Source organism: Cibotium barometz, chromosome 38 (genome assembly GCF_041138505.1).
Source record: "Cibotium barometz isolate CiBa-2024 chromosome 38, ASM4113850v1, whole genome shotgun sequence".
NCBI lineage: Eukaryota > Viridiplantae > Streptophyta > Polypodiopsida > Cyatheales > Cibotiaceae > Cibotium > Cibotium barometz.
The window spans coordinates 2,977,442-2,999,513 of record NC_141083.1 but is presented as its reverse complement, the minus strand read 5'-3'; positions in this window follow the sequence as shown (position 1 = coordinate 2,999,513).

Sequence of the window (22,072 nt, the reverse complement as noted above, 5' to 3'; positions counted from 1 at the left end):
CAACAGAATCGTGGGATATATATCCCTTATATAGAACTCATTATTAAATAACAATTCATTCAGATCATATCATTCATATCTTTAATACAATAATGGTCCATTAGATCGAAAAATTTCTTTCTGAACATTCCTCCACGAGAATTTCAGTCAAGCAAGTTCTCAATTTATCATCCTATTAATTTGATCCACCGGGTCGTGTTAACAGTAGCAATCTGATAGCACAATCCACTAATCTCATAGTGATTTGCCTAGATCATTATCATCATTCCAGTTACGAACATTATCACGGGGACTTGTCCCATTCATCCTCATTGTGGTTTTGCTCAGCTTATCACTTTTCAACCAAAATTCAGGAATCATCTTTTGTTGGATAGGTGTCATCTCTAGATGGTGTCATGCTAGTGGCACACTCTTTAGCCTCTAGGCATTTTTGGGATTTATAGCATTCATTTCCATTTTTTCCTATTTACACATTTTTGGGTGGAGGAACTTTTCTAGAGATCCGTTCATCTTGTGCCTATATATATGAGGCATTGTAGTTCATTTCTAATCAAGTTGGCTAGTGGTTCATTGATGAGTTCTTGAGTACATTGTCTCTTCTCTCATCTCTTCTTTCTCACTTGGTATCAGAGCAAGGTGGTGGCGCACATAGAGCCTCCTTATCCTTTTTCCTTTCTACCTTTAGTCCTCTTCAACAACCCCGCTTTCAATGGCATTTTTTTATTTTTTTTATTTTTTGCTAAACGAATGCATTTTTGAGGATTGTGCCCGCGCAACCTACTGGAATCATCGTGGTCTACAACTTAGCAGAAGAAAGTTTTCGCAAATTCGCCGTTTTTGAGTTATTCTTTGCAGACTGCCTGCATGCAGAATTTCTGCTTGCATTTTTTGCAGAAGCCCTTCATCATCATCCTTGCACTCATTTAATGATGCAAAAGGCTTCAAACTAGCCCCTTACCATCCTCTACAAGTGTGTTTTTAAAGCACTTCAATCCGAGTCCTACAACTCTACTTGCGGTGAAAACATTGCCAACTAGTTTTCCCTACATGCGGTAGCATTTTTTTGGAGGCTTCTTGTGGAGAGATTTGTAGCCATTTCTTGGCTGCGTTTTCATCATCAACTTCAGCCCTCTTCATGGTGTTTTGAGGTACATATTCATCCTCTTTTCTACACCTTTCTAGCGGCTGAAAATTCCACTTTGCTACACACTTTGTGTTTGCGTTTTTGTGGACAGTCAACTCCTCCATACTCCTTCTACCTAAGGCTACATTCTCAGCCCTCTTTTGGTGGTTTCTACGGAGTCTATTGGTTCATATATCGGCTGCGTTTTGTGGCTGTGTTTTTGCACTATCTTTGTGCATATTTTGGAGATACTTCCTTGGTGGACAGCCCATCTATTGGCTGCGTTTTTGGAGGTACGACACTTCTTCTCTTGTGTTTTCCCACCCTCCTCTCCCTATGGGATCTCGGAAGTCCTCTACTCCAAAAGACAAAGGCAAGCTTGAAGATACTATGGATCCTACATCATCACGACGGTTGGACCGGCAACTACTACAACAGAAGTTGGTGCAATTCCTTCTTCGGTAGGTGCTTCTACTTTCTCTTTTCCATCATATCCATTACCTTCTATGGATCCTTTCTCTCTTTCTTCTTTGTCCTTTATGCCTTCCTATCCACATACTTCTATGCCCTCTTTGGTATATCCCCCTACATCATCTATGCCTTTTATGGCAACTTCATCTACTATGATTCCTCCTTCTACTACTTCCACTACTACTCCTCTCCCCACTCAATCATATCAGCCCTTTAACCCATTCACTCAATCTTTGAGCCTTCCAAGTCTTTCCGATTCACAAAAGCTTACCCCAAACAACTACCACACTTGGTCCTTGTTTATGCAACTTCTTTTGGAAAGCGCCGGGGTGTGGTCTATAATCACTTCTCCTCATATGGTGCCTTCTCAATATCAAACCTATATGGATGCACGGGCCAAAGCTTTACTTGTGCATAGCATGTCTACATCGGTTGTGTCTCAATTTCTTTCTACAAGGAGTATGGCTCGACAATTATGGCATGCTATACAAATGCAATATGGAAGACTTTCAACGGTTAAGATGGCTAAGTTGGAAGAAGATTTGGATAAGCTTTCTATCTCCGAATCCGACAACATAGTGGAGAAGCTTGGAGAATTCAATCAAATCAAGCGGCAACTTGAAGAGTTTGGTACATTGGTAAGCAATCCGGTCCATAAGCTACTTGGTAAATTGCCTTCTTCTTTTGAATCGTTCAAAGATAACATCTTTCTTCGAGTACCTTTCCCTTCCTTTGAAGAGACTATGGGTCTTCTTCATGATAAGTGCCTTACTTGGTCGCAAGCAAAACAAAAAGGACTCGGCTTTTGTAAGCCAAGGCAAGGGCAAAGGCAAAGGCAAGGGGAATTATCAACACAAAGGCTCTAATTCCAATGCTAAAGATTCTTCAACCAAAGGCGACAAGGACAAATCAAAGGATTCTTCCAAGGAGTGCACTTTCTGTGGTCGTAGTGGCCATACGGAGGATCGTTGTTTTGCTAAAAGGCGGCATCCAAGAAGGTAAAAGCTAAACTTGAATCCAAATCTAAGGGTTCTTCTACATCAACATCTTCTCACGACAAAGACAAAGACAAGAAGGAAGACGGTAACGCCAAGGTTGCATATGTTGCTGTCTTCTACTTCTTCATGTGACACATCACTTGTGGTAATCAAAGATCTTGATACGCATACTGCGGATGAGTGGATTGCCGACAGTGGTGCTACCTCTCACATGACGAATAGTTCTTTCTTATTGGAAAACCATAAGTCTATCTCTTCATCAGTACACATTGGTGATGCTTCGTCTCTCCCTGTGATTGGTATTGGTGATGTTTCTTTTGGAGATGCTATCTTACATGATGTTTTGCATGTGCCTAAGATGTCTGCCAACTTATTTTCTATCTCTAAGGCTACTTCTAAAGGTCTTGGGGTTTACTTTGATGATGAAGTGATTGAAATCATTGATAGACAGTCACTTTCTTGTGTGGCACATGGTTATCAAAATGCTTGGCTTTATCATATAAGCTCTTTTACAGCACAGTTGCCACCACATGAGTCTCATCTTCATCAATTATTTGCTTCTCCTAAAGCACTTGTTTCTAATTAGGTTCTCTACTTTATTTGGTTAACACTCGGCCAGATCTCTCCTATGCTATGAGTATTCTCAGCCAATTCTCTTCACAGCCTCGTCGATCTCATTGGCAGGCAGCTTTGAGGGTTCTTTGATATCTTCATGTCGATATCTTCATGGAACTCTTGAGTATGGCATTTCTTATGCAGGTGGAGATACACTTATTGGTTACTGAGATTCTGATTGGGCAGGGTGTATTGATACTAGGCGTTCGATGTCAGGCTATTGTTTTATGCTTGGTAAAGGACTTGTTTCTTGGAAATGTCAAAAGCAGCAAATTACTTCTTCTTCATCGACAGAAGCAGAGTACAAGTCATATCTTGATGCCACTTCTGAAGCACTTTGGCTTTAGCAAATTCTGAATCACCTTGGATGTTAATATACTCCAACACTCATCTACTCAGATTCACAGAGTGCTATTGCTTTAGCCAAAAATCTAGTTATTCGAGGACGATCCAAACACATTGATGTTCATTTTCATTTTGTTCGTGATTGTATTTCTGAAGATCGCATTCAGCTTGAGTATTGTCCTACCAAAGATAATGTTGCTGATTTGTTTACTAAGCCTTTCCTCGACTTACCTTGGATTATCTTCTTCAGCGCGTTGGCGTTGGTCCTCCCATCTGGACCTGAAGAAGAGGTGTTGGATAGGTGTCATCTCCAGATGGTGTCACACTAGTGGCACACTCTTTAGCCTCATCTAGGCATTTTTGGGATTTATAGCATTCATTTCCATTTTTTCCTATTTACACATTTTTGGGTGGAGGAAAGGGTGGAGGAACTTTTCTAGAGATCCGTTCATCTTGTGCCTATATATATGAGGCATTGTAGTTCATTTCTAATCAAGTTGGCTAGTGCTTCATTGATGAGTTCTTGAGTACATTGTCTCTTCTCTCATCTCTTCTTTCTCACATCTTTTTCCAATCAGAATCCAAATCAATTCATCAATTCTCAACCAAAATTTATAAATCATATCAACCACATTCGAATTCATCAACTGGATAGAATTTTTGCTTATAATTTTAAGGTCTTAGATTTACTCGTATATATTGCCAGTAAAGAGCTACAGTTATACCCTCGGTATATACGCGTAGTCATGGTCCTTGGAATTATAAGGTAAATACCATCATGTCTAGGCCTCAAGCAAGTCAGGGATTCCATATAGTTGCGGTACTTCGATCTGAAGACCCAATTACCAATTTACGTATTTCAGTCTGAATATCAATTTGTATGAATTTCATCACACAATTCCAACCTTTTAATGTTACTTCATAAATTTTTGACATTTTTGGCTTCTTAGTTGGTCCACTATAGCCAATTTGCTCTCATACTAGCTGAAAGATCCCTAGCCCCTCCGTGCAACCGGATTCGGGGGTGCTAGAAGCGGAAGTAGCACTCCTTGCGCGGTGCAGGGTCCTCTCACTCGGGGCCTCGTCCCACGGATATCTGGACAGGAGACTAATCCCTCGGGTCTTCCAAAACCGAACCCAGAAAAACTTCCCTTGCTTGGAAAGCACGGGCGATTCCTCCAGGATATTTTTACTCTAACGTAGTCAAGGTCATTACTGACCAAACTGCTCCGACCGAACCTAAAGTCACTTGGTGAGATCAAGGAAGAAACTTGCACTTGGATCATAGAGATCAACGCTTTTTTCCCCATCGAGAGGCACAACCGTTGATTCCTTTTTCCATAGAACAATTACTATCTGGGATTTACTTCATCTAGCGTACTACAACAGAAATTGAGTCTCATTTTACGGATCCATCAGTCCAGCCTCAGTCCTATGGGTTAGCCAATAGCCCACCACTGTAGTGATGGGATCCAATTAAGAATTTGGTTAGGTTTTTTCCCGAGTACGAGGGAAAAGAGTTCCCAGGCCCCCTAGTCGGATGTTCATGCAAACTTAAAGCTAGTCACACCACTTACACACCCAATATGAAATTGCTTTCTTCACAGATTCAGCTATCTTTAAAACATTCATTTAATGAAGCCATAGTATCACTGATCACAATCCTCTAAAATATCCGGTTGAATCTTAATTTCTAATCATTCCTTCATCGGAGTATCTATGGCATCATTGGCAACCAGAACGCTCACCACCTGTCCACTCAAGGGCCTTTTTGATAGTTCCTAGCTCATAGTACCCGGTAATATATTCACTTATAAAAAATTCAAGATGGAATCTCCGTTGAAGATAAGCAAGATCAACCAACAGATCCATATAAAAGAGCCATGGACTCATCCGTTGTTGAGGACCAGCAAGGTCAATCAACAAGATCCATGCCCGGTTTCAGAAAACAACTCTTACTCCTTGTTCCAATATCTTCCACGACGCACGTGTGGGTATCTTTGGCGACCCAAAGCTCGAGCACCGTATGGTCAGCACCCTCTAGGATCCTTCGTAGGTCACCTAGCGCTTCACTCATAGGCCGCTTCCTTGGTCCCTCATCCACCGTACCGAAAGCTCACCATTTAAATCGAACCAAGGCTGGTCAAGACCTTGGCCGACCTTGCTAGGCGAGACGTTCTCCGTTGACTCTCCGTCAACTGTTGCACCTTTATCAGTTAGGTCTCCATGACCTTATTCACAAGACGGTCAAAATGCTTCCCCAGCATTCTTGACATAAAACAGTCATTTACAAATACAGTTTCTATAATTAACTCTCGTCTTTACACATTGTTCCACATCAATCCATATTACATAATTCACGTCCAATTCATATGTGTACCCATTCTCATCCAATTACATGAGATTCATTCACATCACATCAGATTCATTCACATCACATATCATCCATTCACATCCCATATCATTCATTTACATTCTGATTCACATGACATCACATCTCATTCATTCTCATCCTGATTCATATCACATTACATCTCATCCATTCACTCACATATCGACATCACATCCTTTCACATACACATCCTTATTCATTCTTCCACATTCGTACTTCCAGATACACATCCATATCCACTTTTCCATGTACACATTCACATCCACATCCATTCTTCACATGCACATCCGCATTCATACATCCACATACACATCCACATTTATACATCCACATCCATTCTTCCACATACACATCGACATTCATTCTTCCACATACACATCTACATTCATTCTTCCACATATTCACCCACATCCATATCCACATCCATACATCCACATCCACATCCACATCCACATCCATACATCTACATCCATATCCACATACACATCCACATCCATATCCACATCCATACATCTACATCCATACATCCACATCTATATCCACATCCATACATCCACATCCACATCCACATCCACATCCACATCCATACATCCACATCCATACATCCACATCCATTCTTCCACATACACATTCACATCCATACATCTACATCCACATCCACATCCATATCCATGCATCTACATCCATATCCACATTCACATCCATACATCCATATCCACATCCACATCCACATCCATGCATCCATATCCATATCCACATCCACATCCATGCATCCATATCCACATCCACATCCATGCATCCATATCCACATCCACATCCATGCATCTACATCCATATCCACATACACATCCACATCCACATCCACATCCTCATCCATACATCCACATCCATATCCATATCCACATCCATACATTCACATACACATCTACATCCATATCCACATCCATACATCCACATCCACATCCACATCCACATCCACATCCACATCCACATCCATACATACACATCCATACATCCACATCCATATCCACATTTATTCATTCTCATACACATGCATACCCTTTCTTTCACATATACATCCGTATTCACATCCAATCACATCCCATACTCATCTTATCGCATCCGTTCTCATCCTATCACATCCCATACACATCTTATCGCATCCCATTTACATATTATCACATCCCATACACCTCTTATCACATCCATTCACATGCTATTCCCATTTAATAGCTTTTTCTATATTGATACGGATAATAGGACTTTTTCTAAATTTCTGCCAACAATTGCTTGGCCTAATTAAAGATTCTTTTTCTGACAACTATTTCCATATTCCTTCTCAATTCCTCAATTGAATTATATTCAATATTTTACTTTTGAATAAAAGAATTCATGGGATTTGTAGAAATCAGTTCTACCCATATTTTCACTTTTGTTAAATAATCATAAATCAAATTATACTAAAAATTCCTCTTCTTCCCATTTAATTTCTTGGATCCCAATTACCATGGGAATTCTTCTTTTTGCATTTAATTAATTACATTCCAATGACATGGAAATTCCTCTTTTATCTTCAATATTTCTCGTAAATTAATTTAATCTAAAATAAAATATCCATTATTTGAATATACTAGGAATTTCTCTTTTCCCATCCAAATCATGGAATTCCAAATGTCATAAGAATTCCTCTTTTAACATTTAAATATTTCTCATAGATAAAATAAATTTATCTAAAATTCATCTTTGAATATAAATGAATTATCCAATAATTCCAATATGCTAGGAATTTCTCTTTTCCCATCTAAATGATGGAATTCCAAATGTCATAAGAATTCCTCTTTTAATATTTAATTATTTCTCATAGTTAAACAAATTTATCTAAAAATTCATCTTTGAATTTAAATGAATTATCCAATAATTCCAATATGTTAGGAATTTCTCTTTTCCCATCTAAATGATGGAATTCCAAATGTCATAGGAATTCCTCTTTTATCATTTAAACTTATCTCTGCAAAAAGATAAATTTAACTAAATTTTCTCTTGAAAATTAAATAAAAATTTTCATTAATTCCTTTACACTAGGAATTACACTTTCCTTATTTAATTATTTGAATTCCAATATGGTGGGAATTCCTCTTTCATGATATAAATTTATCTATGCAAAAAGATAAATTTAACTAAAATCTTTCTTTAATTTTTACAAAAAATATACATTATATTAGTATTCCAATTTTTTCTCTTAATTCTTTGGAATACATGGATTTCCATTATCATGGGGATTACTCTTTCAACATAAAAAAAATTTACTAGAATTTCTCTTTTTTCTAATTTATTAATTAAGCATAAACATAAAAATCAATTTGTCCATGATTTCAATGAGAATCATTCAACTAATCTAGGATGATAATTCCTAGAATATGGTAGGAAGTCCTCTTTTCATATTATGAATGAAAATGTTTTATGTGTTTATTTTACAAAAATTTTACCATAGCTCCGCTGCTATTACTGATAATTCTCAATTAAATTGAAAGAATGAAGTTTAATATTACTGATATGATTAGAATGACCACTAATTGGATCATTATCCAATTATGGATTGATTCATAATTTCTCTATGAAATAAATATCATAAAAGCATTAAAAAGCTATTATTTTGGCCTCCAATTAGACAAGCATAGAAATTACTTTTGGATTAGAGAAATGCTTCATGAGAAGCTTCATTTAGATTGAGAATAGGTCATAGGAATGACCTTTCTTTGGGGGGAGAGAGAGAAATGCTTAAAAACTATTAAAATTAAGCATAAATGAAAATTTATGTGTTTCTTTATTACAATTCATAAAAGAACTTCAATAGTAATCAAAAGCCATTCAAATTAAAGCTTCTCAAGCTTGAGAGGGTTTGAGAAGAGAAGCATTTGGAGTTTTAATAAGAAAAAGACAATAATCCACACTTTACCTTCTAATTTGCTTGATTCTTTGATCACAGTAGAGGTCCCCAACCAATCAATTGGTTTGGTATATTGTAGGAGTCACCAAAAAGAAGATTGAAGAGAGAGAGAAGCTTCAATCTCTTCAATTTTGTAGAGGTTTTTAGAGGATAATAGAAAATATCATTATTTCAGCATAATACTGGCATAGTACAGTTCTCATATTTTTTTTACAAAGAGCTAAGGATATATTTATAGGTGAGGGAGGCATCTCACCAAGTCCAACTAATTTCTAGAATTTTCTAGGTTCAGTTTGGTTGAATTTGGACAAGATTTGGACCTAGTTTGGTTCCCTTTTGATTTGGTTTGATCCAAGAGAGAGAGGAGAGATAAAAATATCACAATATTTTTGAGTTTAAAACTCCACCACACATGTGAAATAGGCGCCTCCTTGAAGGGTCCCCTTTTCCTTACACATGTGTCAAAAATGAATCATTATACCCAAAATATCTGATTTTTTTAGTAATACTCATAGTTTTTTACTAATAAACCTTGTACTCAGTCAACTCTTCATCTTATGTGGGCATTTACTCATTTTTGGGTATTTTTCTTTTATAAATTTGATTTATCTCCTCCCCACACATGGATTGATCCTATTGGCCCATAGGAACCTTAATTGGACTATAATCCAAAAATTTCTGAAAATCTAGACCCTTAGGCTAAGGTCCTTTATACCCATTTCTAATTAATTCTAATTGCACATTGGAAAGTTCTTTTTGAATTTTTGTTTCAGGGGAAACCATTTAAGACACTAGGAGGATCTTTATATCCAAAAATATCTCAATTTTGGACTACCTCTCTCTAGACATTTTCTCTCTCTAGGTCAAAACATGATAAAATAGAATCTTTCTTTTATTTTAGAGGGGGGAATAATTACAATATCAGAAGGAGAGGTTCTTACACCTATACACCTCAAAATCTGGGGGGGAGGAATCTTACATCGTATACCACCTAAAAAACGCGAGATGTCCTCATTTCGCAAACTAGAGGACAACTCTTTCCCTTAAGATCCAACTGATTCTAGGGTTCCTTATATCCTGGTCAACCCAACAGAATTCTGGGATAAATATCCCTTATATAGAACTCACCATTAAATAACAATTCATTTAGATCATATCATTCATATCTTTAACACAATAATGGTCCATTAGATCGAAAGATTTCTTTCTGAACAGTCCACGGGAATTTCAGTCAAGCAAGTTCTCAATTTGTTATCCTATTAACTTGATCCACCAGGTCAAGTGTTAACAGTAACAATTTGACAGCACAATCCACTAATCTCATAGTGATTTGCTGAGATCATTATCATCATTCCAGTTACGAACATTATCACGGGGACTTGTCCCATTCATCCTCATTGTAGTTTTGCTCAGCTTATCACTTTTCAACCAAAATTCAGGAATCATCTTTTCCAATCAGAATCCAACTCACTTCATCATCTCTCAAAGAAAATTTATAAATCATATCAACCACATTCGAATTCATCAACTGGATAGCATTTATGCTTATAATTTCAAGGTCTTAGATTTACTCGTATATACTGCCAGTAAAGAGCTATAGTTATACCCTCGGTATATACAGGTAGTCACGGTCCTTGGAATTATAAGGTAAATACCATCATGTCTAGGCCTTAAGCAAGTTAGGGATTCCATACAATTGCGGTACTTCCATCTGAAGACCCAATTACCAATTTACAAATTTCAGTCTGAATATCAATTTGTATGAATTTCATCACACAATTCCAACCTTTTAATGTTACTTCATAAATTTTTGACATTTTTGGCTTCTTAGTTGGTCCACTATAGCCAATTTGCTCTGATACTAGTAGCTGAAAGATCCATGCCCCCTCTGCGCAATGGATTCGGTTGTGCTAGCAGCAGCGGAAGTAGCACTTCTTGCGCGGTGTAGGGTCCTCTCACTCGGGGCCTCGCCCACGGATATCCGGACAGGAGACTAATCCCTCGGGTCTTCCAAAACCGAACCCGAAAAAACTTCCCTTGCCTGGAAAGCACGGGCGATTCCTCCAGGATATTTTTACTCTAATGTGGTTAAGGTCATTACTGACCAAACTGCTCCGACCGAACCTAAAGTCACTTGGTGAGATCAAGGAAGAAACTTGCACTTGGATCATAGAGATCAAGGAAGAAACTTGCACTTGGATCATAGAGATCAACGCTTTTTTCCCCATCGAGGGGCACAGCCGTTGATTCCTTTTTCCATAGAACAATAATTATCCGAGATTTACTTCATCTAGCGTACTACAAAAAAAATTGAGTCTCATTTTACGGATCCATCAGTCCAGCCTCAGTCCCTATGGGTTAGCTAACAGCCCACCACCATAGTGATGGGATCCAATTAAGAATTTGGTTAGGTTTTGTCCCAGGTTCTAGGGAAAAGAGTTCCCAGGCCCCCTAGTCGGATGTTCATGCAAACTTAAAGCTAGTCACACCACTTACACACCCAATATGAAATTGCTTTCTTCATAGATTCAGCTATCTTTAAAACATTCATTTAATGAAGCCATAGTATCACTGATCACAATCCTCTAAAATATCCGGTTGAATCTTAATTTCTAATCATTCCTTCATCGGAGTATCTATGGCATCATTGGCAACCAGAACGCTCATCACCTGTCCACTCAGGGGCCTTTTCGATAGTTCCTAGCTCATAGTACCCGGCAATATATTCACTTATAAAAAATTCAAGATGGAATCTCCGTTGAAGATCAGCAAGATCAACCAACAGATCCATATAAAAGAACCATGGACTCATCCGTTGAGGACCAGCAAGGTCAATCAACCAGATGCATGCCCGGTTTCAGAAAACAACTCTTACTCCTTGTTCCAATATCTTCCACGATGCACGTGTGGGTATCTTCGGCGACCTAGAGCACCGTATGGTCAGCACCCTCTAGGGTCATGAGCAGGTCACCTAGCGCTTTACTTAAAGGCTGCTTCCTTAGTCCCTCATCCACCGTACCGAAAGCTCACCATTTAAATCGAACCGAGGCTGGTCAAGACCTCGGTCGAGACCTTGCTACGCGAGACGTCCTCCATTGACTCTTCGTCAGCTGTTGCAACTTTATGAGTTAGGTCTCCACGACCTTATTCACAAGACGGTCAAAATGCTTCCCCAGCATTCTTGACATAAAACAGTCATTTACAAACAGGGTCACAAATACAGTTTCTATAATGAACTCTCGTCTTTCCACATTGTTCCACATCAATCCATATTACTTAATCCACATCCAATTCATATGTGTACCCATTCTCATCCAATTACATCTTTTTCCATCTCATCACATCAGATTCATTCACATCACATATCATCCATTCACATCCCATATCATTCATTCACATTCTGATTCACATGACATCACATCTCATTCATTCTCATCCCGATTCATATCACATTACATCTCATCCATTCACTCACATATCGACATCACATCCTTTCACATACACATCCTCATTCATTCTTCCACATTCGTACTTCCAGATACACATCCATATCCACTCTTCTACGTACACATTCACATCCACATCCATTCTTCACATGCACATCCGCATTCATACATCCACATACACATCCACATTTATACATCCACATCCATTCTTCCACATTTATACATCCACATGCACATCCGCATTCATACATCCACATACACATCCACATTTATACATCCACATCCATTCTTCCACATACACATCTACATTCATTCTTCCACATACTCATCTACATCCATATCCACATCCATACATCCACATCCACATCCACATCCATACATCTACATCCATATTCACATACACATCCACATCCATATCCACATCCATACATCTACATCCATACATCCACATCCACATATCCACATCCACATCCACATCCTCATCCATACATCCACATCCATTCTTCCACATACACATCCACATCCATACATCTACATCCACATCCACATCCACATCCATACATCTACATCCATATCCACATACACATCTACATCCACATCCTCATCGGTACATCCACATCCATATCCACATCCATACATTCAGATACATATCTACATCCATATCCACATCCATACATCCACATCCACATCCACATCCACATCCACGTCCACATCCTCATCCATACATCCACATCCATATCCACATTTATTCATTCTCATACACATGCATACCCTTTCTTTCACATATACATCCGTATTCACATCCAATCACATCCCATACTCATCTTATCGCATCCATTCTCATCCTATCACATCCCATACACATCTTATCGCATCCCATTTATATATTATCACATCCCATACACATCTTATCACATCCATTCACATGCTATTCCCATTTAATAGCTTTTTCTATATTGATACCGATAATAGGACTTTTTCTAAATTTTTGCCAATTGATTGGCCTAATTAAAGATTCTTTTTTTGACAACTATTTCCATATTCTTTCTCAATTCCTCAATTGAATTATATTCAATATTCTACATCCACATCCACATCCACATCCACATCCACATCCACATCCATACATCCATATCCATATCCACATCCATACATCTACATCCATATCCACATACACATCCACATCCACATCCACATCCACATCCTCATCCATACATCCACATCCATACATTCACATACACATCTACATCCATATCCACATCCACATCCACATGCACATGCACATCCACATCCACATTCCCATCCATATATCCACATCCATATCCACATTTATTCATTCTCATACACATGCATACCCTTTCTTTCACATATACATCCGTAGTCACATCCAGTCACTTCCCATACTCATCTTATCGCATCCGTTCGCATCTTATCAATCCCATACACATCTTATCGCATTCCATTTACATATTATCACATCCCATACACATCTTATCACATCCATTCACATGCTATTCCCATTTAATAGCTTTTTCTATATTGATACCGATAATAGGACTTTTTCTAAATTTTTGCCAATTGCTTGGCGTAATTAAAGATTCTTTTTCTGACAACTATTTCCATATTCCTTCTCAATTCCTCAATTGAATTATATTCAATATTCTTCTTTTGAATAAAAGAATTCATGGGATTTGTAGAAATCAGTTCTACCCATATTTCCACTTTTGGTAAATAATCATAATTTATACTAAAAATTCCTCTTCTTCCCATTTAATTTCTTGGATCCCAATTACCATGGGAATTCCTCTTTTTGCATTTAATTAATTACATTCCAAACAATGACATGGGAATTTCTCTTTTATCTTCAATATTTCTCGTAAATTAATTTCATCTAAAATAAAATATCCATTATTTTAATATACTAGGAATTTCTCTTTTTCCATCCAAATCATGGAATTCCAAATGTCATAGGAATTTCTTTTTTAACATTTAAATATTTCTCATAGATAAAATAAATTTATCTAAAATTCATCTTTGAATTTAAATGAATTATCCAATAATTCCAATATGTTAGGAATTTCTCTTTTTCCATATAAACGATGGAATTCCAAATGTCATAGGAATTCCTCTTCTATTATTTAATTATTTCTCATAGATAAAGAAATTTATCTAAAAATTCATCTTTGAATTTAAATGAATTATCCAATAATTCCAATATGCTAGGAATTTCTCTTTTCCCATCTAAATGATGGAATTCCAAATGTCATAGGAGTTCCTCTTTTATCATTTAAACTTATCTCTGTAAAAAGATAAATTTAACTAAATTTTCTCTTGAAAATTAAATAAAAATTTTCATTATTTCCTTTACACTAGGAATTACACTTTCCTTATTTAATTATTTGAATTCCAATATGGTGGGAATTCCTCTTTCATCATATAAATTTATCTACGCAAAAAGATGAATTTAACTAAAATCTTTCTTTAATTTTTACATAAAATATACATTATATTAGTATTCCAATCTTTTCTCTTAATTCTTTGGAATACATGGATTTCCATTATCATGGGGATTACTCTTTTAACATAAAAATAAATTACTAGAATTTCTTTTTTTTAAAAGAAAATTATTAATTAGGCATAAACATAAAAATCAATTTCTCCATGATTTCAATGAGAATCATTCAACTAATCTAGGATGATAATTCCTAGAATATGGTAGGAAGTCCTCTTTTCATATTATGAATGAAAATGTTTTATGTGTTTATTTTACAGAAATTTTGCCATAGCTCCGCTGCTATTACTGATAATTCTCAATTTAATTGAAAGAATGAAGTTTAATATTACTGATATGATTAGAATTGCCACTAATTGGATCATTATGCAATTATGGATTGATTCATAATTTCTCTATGAAATAAATATCATAAAAGCATTAAAAAGCCATTATTTTGGCCTCCAATTAGACAAGCATAGAAATTACTTTTGGATTAGAGAAATGCTTCATGAGAAGCTTCATTTGGATTGAGAATAGGTCATAGGAATGACCTTTCTTTGGGGGGAGAGAGAGAGATGCTTAAAAACCATTAAAATTAAGCATAAATGAAAATTTATGTGTTTCTTTATTACAATTCATAAAAGAACTTCAATAGTAATCAAAAGACATTCAAATTAAAGCTTCTCAAGCTTGAGAGGGGTTGAGAAGAGAAGCATTTGGAGTTTTAATAAGAAAAAGATAATAATCCATACTTTACCTTCTAATTTACTTGATTCTTTGATCACAGTAGAGGTCCCCAAGCAATCAATTGGTTTGGTATGTTGTAGGAGTCACCAAAAGGAAGATTGAAGAGAGAGAGAGAGAAGCTCGAATCTCTTCAATTTTGTAGAGGTTTTTAGAGGATAATAGAAAATATCATTATTTCAGCATAATACTGGCATAGTATAGTTGTCATATTTTTTTACAAAGGGCTAAGGATCTATTTATAGGTGAGGGAGGCTTCTAACCAAGTCCAACTACTTTCTAGAATTTTCCAGGTTTAGTTTGGTTAAATTTGGACAAGATTTGGACCTAGTTTGGTTCCCTTTTGATTTGGTTTGATCCAAGAGAGAGGAGATATAAGAATATCACAATATTTTTGAGTTTAAAACTCCACCACACATGTGAAATAGGTGCCTCCTTGAAGGGCCCCCTTTTCCTTACACATGTGTCAAAAATGAATCATTATATCCAAAATATTTGATTTTTTAAGTAATACTCATAGTTTTTTACTAATAAACCTTGTACTCAATCAACTCTTCATCTTATGTGGGCATTTACTCATTTTTGGGTATTTTTCTTTTATAAATTTGAATTATCTCCTCCCCACACATGGATTGATCCTATTGGCCCATAGGAACCTTAATTGGACCATAATCCAAAAATTTCTAAAAATCTAGACCCTTAGGCTAAGGTCCTTCATACCCATTTCTTATTAATTCTAATTGCACATTGGAAATTTCTTTCTGAATTTTTGTTTCAGGGGAAACCATTTTAGACACTAGGAGGATCTTTATATCCAAATATATCTCAATTTTGGACATTCTCCCTTTAGACATTTTCTCTCTCTAGGTCAAAACAGGTTAAAACAAAATCTTTCTTTTATTTTAGAGGGGGGAATAATTACAATATCAGAAGGGGAGGTTCTTACACTTCTATACCTCAAAAGCTGGGGGGGAGGAATCTTACATCCTACCCCACTTAAAAAATGCAAGATGTCCTCATCTCGCAAACTAGAGGACAACTCTTTCCCTTAAGATCCAACTGATTCTGGGGTTCCTTATATTCTGGTCAACCCAACAGAATCCTGGAATAAATATCCTTATATAGAACTCATCATTAAATAACAATTCATTTAGATCATATCATTCATATCTTTAACACAATAATGGTCCATTAGATCGAAAAATTTCTTTTTTGATTCCTCCACCCACGGGAATTTCAGTCAAGCAAGTTCTCAATTTGTCATCCTATTAACTTGATCCACCGGGTCAAGTGTTAACAGTAGCAATTTGACAGCACAATCCACTAATCTCATAGTGATTTGCTGAGATCATTATCATCATTCCAGTTACGAACATTATCACGGGGACTTGTCCCATTCATCCTCATTGTGGTTTTGCTCAGCTTATCACTTTTCAACCAAAATTCAGGAATCATCTTTTTCCAATCAGAGTCCAAATCAATTCATCAATTCTCAACCAAAATTTATAAATCATATCAACCACATTCGAATTCATCACTTGGATAGCATTTTTGCTTATAATTTCAAGGTCTTAGATTTATACTCGTATATACTGCTAGTAAAGAGGTATACCCTCGGTATATACGGGTAGTCACGGTCCTTGGGATTATAAGGTAAATACCATCATGTCTAGGCCTCAAGCAAGTCAGGGATTCCATACAGTTGCGGTACTTCCATCTGAAGACCCAATTACCAATTTACGAATTTCAGTCTGAATATCAATTTGTATGAATTTCATTACACAATTCCAACCTTTTAATGTTACTTCATAAATTTTTGACATTTTTGGGTTCTTAGTTGGACCACTATAGCCAATTTGCTCTGATACTAGCTGAAAGATCCCTGCCCCCTCTGCGCAACGGATTCGAGGGTGCTAGCAGCAAAAGTAGCACTCCTTGCGCGGTGTAGGGTCCTCTCACTCGGGGCCTCGCCCACGGATATCTGGACAGGAGACTAATCCCTCGGGACTTCCAAAACCGAACCCAAAAAAACTTTCCTTGCCCGGAAAGCACGGGCGATTCCTCTAGGATATTTTTACTCTAACGTAGTCAAGGTCATTACTGAGACCAAACTGCTCCGACCGAACCTAAAGTCACTTGGTGAGATCAAGGAAGAAACTCGCACTTGGATCATAGAGGTCAACGCTTTTTTCCCCATCGAGAGGCACAGCCATTGATTCCTTTTTCCATAGAACAATTACTATCCGGGATTTACTTCATCTAGCGTACTACAACAAAAATTGAGTCTCATTTTACAGATCCATCAGTCCAGCCTCAGTCCTATGGGTTAGCCAACAGCCCACCACTGTAGTGATGGGATCCAATTAAGAATTTGGTTAGGTTTTGTCCCGGGTACCAGGGAAAAGAGTTCCCAGGCCCCCTGGTCGGATGTTCAATCATCATGCAAACTTAAAGCTAGTCACACCACTTACACACCCAATATGACATTGCTTTCTTCACAGATTCACCTATCTTTAAAATAATCATTTAATAAAGCCATAGTATCACTGATCACAATCCTCTAAAATTTCTGGTTGAATTTTAATTTCTAATCATTCCTTCATCGGAGTATCTATGGCATCATTGGCAACCAGAATGCTCACCACCTGTCCACTCAGGGGCCTTTTCGATAGTTCCTAGCTCATAGTACCCGGCAATATATTCACTTATAAAAAATTCAAGATGGAATCTTCGTTGAAGATCAGCAAGATCAACCAACAGATCCATATAAAAGAACCATGGACTCATCCGTTGAGGACCAGCAAGGTCAATCAACCAGATGCATGCCCGGTTTAGAGCACCGTATGGTCAGCACCCTCTAGGATCCTTCGCAGGGTCACCTAGCGCTTCACTCATAGGCCGCTTCCTTGGTCCCTCATCCACCGTACCGGAAGCTCACTATTTAAATCGAACCGAGGCTGGTCAAGACCTTGCTATGCGAGACGTCCTCCGTTGACTCTCCGTCAGCTGTTGCAACTTTATGAGTTAGGTCTCCACACGACCTTATTCACAAGACGGTCAAAATGCTTTCCCAGCATTCTTGACATAAAACAATCATTTACAAACAGGTCACAAATATAGTTTCTATAATGAACTCTCGTCTTTCCACATTGTTCCACATCAATCCATATTACTTAATCCACGTCCAATTCATATGTGTACCCATTCTCATCCAATCACATCTTTTTCCATCTCATCACGTCAGATTCATTCACATCACATATCATCCATTCACATCCCATATCATTCATTCACATTCTGATTCACATGACATGACATCTCATTCATTCTCATCCCGATTCATATCACATTACATCTCATCCCCATTCACTCACATATTGCAATCACATCCTTTCACATACACATCCTCATTCATTCTTCCACATTTGTACTTCCAGATACACATCCATATCCACTCTTCCACGTACACATTCACATCCACATCCATTCTTCACATGCACATCCGCATTCATACATCCACATACACATCCACGTTTATACATCCACATCCATTCTTCCACATACACATCGACATTCATTCTTCCACATACACATCTACATTCATTCTTCCACATACTCATCCACATCCATATCCATATCCATATATCCACATCCACATCCACATCCATACATCTACATCCATATCCACATACACATCCACATCCACATCCATATCCACATCCATACATCTACATCCATACATCCACATCTATATCCACATCTATACATCCACTTGAGGTCATTATCATCATTCCAGTTATACGAACATTATCACAGGGACTTGTCCCATTCATCCTCATTGTGGTTTTGCTCAGCTTATCACTTTTCAACCAAAATTCAGGAATCATCTTTTTCAAATCAGAATCCAAATCAATTCATCGATTCTCAACCAGAATTTTAAAATCATATCAACCACATTCGAATTCATCATCTGGATAGCATTTTTGCTTATAATTTCAAGGTCTTAGATTTACTCGTATATAGTGCCAGTAAAGCGCTGCAGGTATACCCTCGGTATATACGGGTAGTCACATGGTCCTTGGAATTATAAGGTAAATACCATCATGTCTAGGCCTCAAGCAAGTCAGGGATTCCATACAATTGCGGTACTTCCATCTAAAGACCCAATTACCAATTTACGAATTTCAGTGTGGATATCAACTTGTATGAATTTCATCACACAATTCCAACCTTTAATGTTACTTCATGAATTTTTGACATTTTTAGCTTCTTAGTTGGTCCACTATAGCCAATTTGCTCTGATACCTGCCCCCTCCGTGCAACGGATTCGGGGGTGCTAACAGTGGAAGTAGCACTCCTTGCACGGTGCAGGGTCCTCTAACTCGGGGCCTCGCCCACGGATATCTGGACAGGAGACTAATCCCTGAGTTCTTCCAAAACCGACAAACCCAGAAAAACTTCCCTTGCCCGGAAAGCACGGGCGATTCCTCCAGGAGATTTTTACTCTTACGTAGTCAAGGTCATTACTGACCAAACTGATCCGACCGAACCTAAAGTCACTTGGTCAAATCAAAGAAGAAACTTGCACTTGGATCATAGAGATCAACGCTTGGATCATAGAAACTTGCACTTGGATCATAGAGATCAACGCTTTTTTCCCCATCGAGAGGCACAGCCGCCGTTGATTCCTTTTTCCATAGAACAATTACTATCCGGGATTTACTTCATCTAGCGTACTATAACAGAAATTGAGTCTCATTTTACGGATCCGTCAGTCCAGCCTAACCCCACCCAGTCCCATGGGTTAGCCAACCGCCCACAACCACTGTAGTGATGGGATCCAATTAAAAATTTGGTTAGGTTTTGTCCTGGGTACCAGGGAAAAGAGTTCCCAGGCCCCCTAGTCGGATGTTCATGCAAACTTAAAGCTAGTCACACCACTTACACACCCAATATGAAATTGCTTTCTTCACAGATTCAGCTATCTTTAAAACAATCATTTCATGAAGCCATAGTATCACTGATCACAATCCTCTAAAATATCCGGTTGAATCTTAATTTCTAATCATTCCTTCATCGGAGTATCTATGGCATCAGTGGCAACCAGAACGCTCACCACCTGTCCACTCAAGGGCCTTTTCGATAGTTCCTAGCTCATAGTACCCGGAAATATATTCACTTATAAAAAATTCAAGATGGAACCTCTGTTGAAGATCAGCAACATCAACCAACAAATCCATATAAAAGAGCAATGGACTCATCTGTTGAGTAAGGTCAATCAACCAGATCCATGCCCGGTTTCAGAAAACAACTCTTACTCCTTGTTTCAATATCTTCCACAATGCACGTGTGGGTATCTTCGGCGACCCAGAGCCCGAGCACCGTATGGTCAGCACCCTCTAGGATCCTTCGCAGGTCACCTAGCGCTTCATTCATAGGCCGCTTCCTTGGTCCCTCATCCACCGTACTGGAAGCTCACCATTTAAATCGAACCGAGGCTGGTCAAGACCTCGGCCGACCTTGCTATGCGAGACGTCCTCCGTTGACTCTCCGTCAGCTGTTGTTGCAACTTTATCAGTTAGGTCTCCACGACCTTATTCACAAGACGGTCAAAATGCTTCCTCAGCATTCTTGACATAAAACAATCATTTACAAACAGGTCACAAATACAGTTTCTATAATGAACTCTCGTCTTTCCACATTGTTCCACATCAATCCATATTACTTAATCCACGTCCAATTCATATGTGTACCCATTCTCATCCAATCACATCTTTTTCCATCTCATCACATCAGATTCATTCACATCACATATCATCCATTCACATCCCATATCATTCATTCACATTCTGATTCACATGACATCACATCTCATTCATTCTCATCCCGATTCACATCACATTACATCTCATCCATTCACATCACATTACATCTCATCCATTCACTCACATCGACATCACATCCTTTCATATACACATCCTTATTCATTCTTCCTAATTCACATCCACATTCATACTTCCACATACACATCCATATCCACTCTTCCATGTACACATTCACATCCACATCCATTCTTCACATACACATCCGCATCCGCATTCATACATCCACATACACATCCACATCCATTCTTCCACATACACATCCACATTCATACATCCACATACACATACACATCCACATCCACATACACATCCACATCCATTCTTTCACATACACATCCACATTCATTCTTCCACATACTCATCCACATCCATATCCACATCCAAATATCCACATCCACATCCATACATCTACATCCATATCCACATCCACATCCACATCCATACATCCACATCCATATCCACATCCATACATCTACATCCATACATCCACATCCATATCCACATCCATACATCCACATCCACATCCTCATCCATACATCCACATCCATTCTTCCACATACACATCCACATCCACACATCTACATCCACATCCACATCCATACATCCATATCC